The sequence below is a fragment of the Hipposideros armiger genome, unplaced genomic scaffold (assembly GCF_001890085.2).
Source record: "Hipposideros armiger isolate ML-2016 unplaced genomic scaffold, ASM189008v1 scaffold_781, whole genome shotgun sequence".
Classification (NCBI taxonomy): Eukaryota; Metazoa; Chordata; class Mammalia; order Chiroptera; family Hipposideridae; genus Hipposideros; species Hipposideros armiger.
The window spans coordinates 279,505-283,276 of record NW_017732131.1 but is presented as its reverse complement, the minus strand read 5'-3'; positions in this window follow the sequence as shown (position 1 = coordinate 283,276).

Genomic DNA, 3,772 nt, shown 5'->3' with positions numbered 1-3,772 from the left:
GCCCCCCGAGAGAGCTTTACAGATATCATTCCATCCGGCCTCAGTTTTCCGAGACACTCTCTCGACTACAGGATATGAGGCTAATGCAGAGGGGGTGGTCGTGGGATCGGCTGTAAGGCAACAGTAATTGACAAATATAATTGTATATACTTAAATCATACAATGTGATGATTTGATGTATGTATACATTGTGGAATGATTACCAAGACCAAGGTAATTAACACATCTGTCACCTCACATAGTTAATACAGTTAACTTTGTGTGTGTGTGTGTGTGTGTGTGTGTGTGTGTGTGTGTGTGTGCTGAGAATGCATAAGATCTACTTCTGAGCCACTCTCAAGAATACAATAATGTATTAACTATAGTCACAATACTACACATGTGATTTTCAGAACTTTTTCTACTTATAACTAAAAATGTGTGCCCTTTGACCTACATCATCTCATTTTCCTCTCCTCCCAGCCTTGGCAACCACCATTCTATTCTCTGTTTCTATAAAATTGGCTTTTTATTTTTTAGATTCCACATATAAGTGATACCAGGCAGTATTGTAACTTATAGTCCAGTTATGCACATGAAACATTCAATAACAATATGAGGCAGGATATCTTCAGTGACATAATGAAAGCCTATGAAAAACTAATGTGATGAAGAAGCTATGCTGCCGAGTCAGATATGAAGATGGAGGAGCAGAGTTCGAGAGAGTAAAGAATCCTTACTGAGTAGGCAGATATAAAAATTTTAAGACCAAAGTTGAGGAAAAGAGAACAGTATAAGAATTTGGAATTGCATAGCCAAAATCTTCTTCCATTATTTATCCAATAATTTCAAGAAAGCAGCCATTTGACAAGGTAGAATGATGCTTTAGGATGGGACCATAGCTTGTTTTAGTACTATTGAGTTGTTGGAAAAGTCATGACGTATTTTGTCTGTGTTTTTCAAAGGTCATTTATTTATATAAAGAACAAAGATCCATCAATGATATATTGCTCATTTTGTTTGATAACCTTTTGCCATCTTTCAGTGAGCTTCATAATTCCTTGTTCATAGAAGGGCCTGTCTTTATTTGCGAAAAATGGACCAAAGTGCTGGTATACAGCCTCATCTGAATTGAACATTATACCATGCAAGGAGTTTTCAAGAGAGCAAGACAAGTGGAAGTCTGATGGCACAAGGTCCGGTGAGTATGGTGGGTGTGGCAATACATCCCATCCAAGCTCCAATAATTTTTGACGGGTGATCAAACTTGTGTGTGGTCTTCCATTGTCGCGAAGGAACACAACTTCTTTACAATTAACAAGCTCTAGACGTTTCTGGATGATGGATTCATTCAAACTGTTCTATTGCTGACAGTACACATTCAAATTGATTGTTTGGTTCCTTGGTAGGAGCTCGAAAAACATGACACCTTTATAATCCCACCACACTGGGAGCATAAACTTCCTCTGATGAATGTCTGCTTTCGATGTAATTTGAGGCGAATCATCACATTGGGACCAAGACCTTTTGTGCACCACATTGTTGTAAACAATCCACTTCTCATCACAGTTATCAGTCGCTTCAAAAAAGGATCGTTTCCTCACGTTGAATGAGCATATTGGAGATGTTTATACGCGCTGTCAAATGAACTTCTTTGAGTTCATGTGGAACCCAAATATAGAGCTTGCTTACGTATCCCAGCTTCTTCAGGTGGTCATGAATGCTTGAATGATGGATGTTCAATGTTTCTGCAATCTCTCATGTCATGTAACATGGGTTTGACTTGATCAATACCTTTATTTTGTCATCATCAACCTCGGTGGGCCTCCCTGACCGAGGAGCGTCATTGAGATCAAAATCCCCAGCATGGAATTTCATGAACCATTGTTGGCACTGACGTTCTTGTCGAGCATTGTTACCATAAACTTTATGCAACTTTTCACAAGTTTGACACATGTTCTTCCTTTTATGGAAGTAAAACAGTAAAATATGGCAAAAATGCAGTTTGGTCTTCCATCTTCAACTTGTTGTAAAATCTCCAAAACTCAACCAAATGTTCAATTTTTTTTAAAAATGAAGCTAGAACTATCCGCTGTCAAATGACATAGCAATAACATAGATGTGAATGACTGTAGTACTTCCAAAAATGAACTAGTGCCATCTGTCGCAAACATGAGTCATGACTTTTCCAACAACCCAATATTTCTTATTCTAAATTTGGCTCTCCATATATGCTACCTGTGCTTAAAGACTACCCTGATGAAAATATTCAGTTTGTCTGGGTTACTTCTGTTACTTCCTACAAATATATCAATAACTCCAAGATATTAGAACAAAGGAGATTATCTCCAAATTTTGGATGAATGCTGTATCATCATTGCATTTCTTTCTTTTTTGATGTATTTTTCCCTTCCAGGAATATTAGGTTCAGATCCTGCATTTATAGAGGACTAGGCACTATTTAAAGTCAGGGAATCCTTATCTCAAAGAGGACTGCCATTGATTAAAGACCTAAAATGACTTTGAGGACCGTGAATGTAATTGGGAGTTCATAAATGGTTGTGGGTAAGTTTGAGTCTCTCTAAGGTATCATGATATAATTGAAATGTGTAGTCTCTGAAGCCATACAGATTTGAGTTAAAATCCTGGCTCAACTATCACTGTTTGCATGACCTTGGAAAAGTTATTTATCTCTCTCAGTCCCAGTTCCCTTATCTGTATAATGTAAATAATAACGTTGTCTTAAAATATAGCTCAAAGGGGGAATAATATAGAAAAAAATAACTGGCACAGTGCCTTGCACATGTGTGCATCAAAATGATTATGGGGGCTGGCCAAGTGGTGCGTTGGTTAAGAGTTGGCTTGGGACGCCAGCTCTGAGCAGCAGGGCCCTGGCTCGGATCCCACATATGAGGGCCAGTGACAGAGTACCCTCTACAGCTAAGATGGTGAATAACAGCTCAACCTGAAACTGGGCTGCTGTGAGTCGCCGGCGACAGCTGACAGTGTAGGCTGCAGAGGGGCTGGTCGGCAGCTGGCGTGCACTTTGTGAGCTGTGGTGAGCAGCCGTGAGTGGCCGTCCAATGGCCAGTGAGTGACTGCCTCACACGGGAAGAGCGCAATGATAATACCAACATAGGCCAGTGAAGTAATGTCCTCCACAACTAGACTGAAGAACAAAAGGACAGCAACTTGTCTGTTCCCGTCCCCCAATTCCCCAATAAAATCTTAAAAAAAATAATGATTATGGTTACTATTCCAGTTCTAACAGTCTTTTCTTTTCATTTTTCTCTTTTAATTTTTCCTCTTTAAAACACCTTTAACTTAGTAAAAAAATGCCTCTACATCTCTAATATCATCACCCAAGTTAAACAATGTTTTTCTGTTATGTCTAGGATGCTATAATAGTTTATTAACTGGTCATTCTAACACTTGTCTCTTATTTCTTTTCTCTCTTCTAATTTATCTCATGATTTAGCATTAAAGAATGTGGCTTCTTTCTCCTATAGGTGAGGAAGAAGAAGAGGAGCAATAAAGAGGTAGGATGCCTAGTACAAAATCTAAACTCTTTTACTCTGATATTCAAAGCCAGTTTCAATCCACAGAGTATTTTAGAGTCACTCACTCACTTTTTTGAATACAGCATGACTCCCCCACTTATACGACAAGCTGCTTTAACTAGAGACTGGAGTTATCTCTTGTCACCTGGAAGTCTAGAAATCTCTCTCAATCTCTCTCTCCCTCTCTCTCTCTCTCTCTCTCTCTCTCTCTCTCTCTCTCTCTCTCTCTCTCT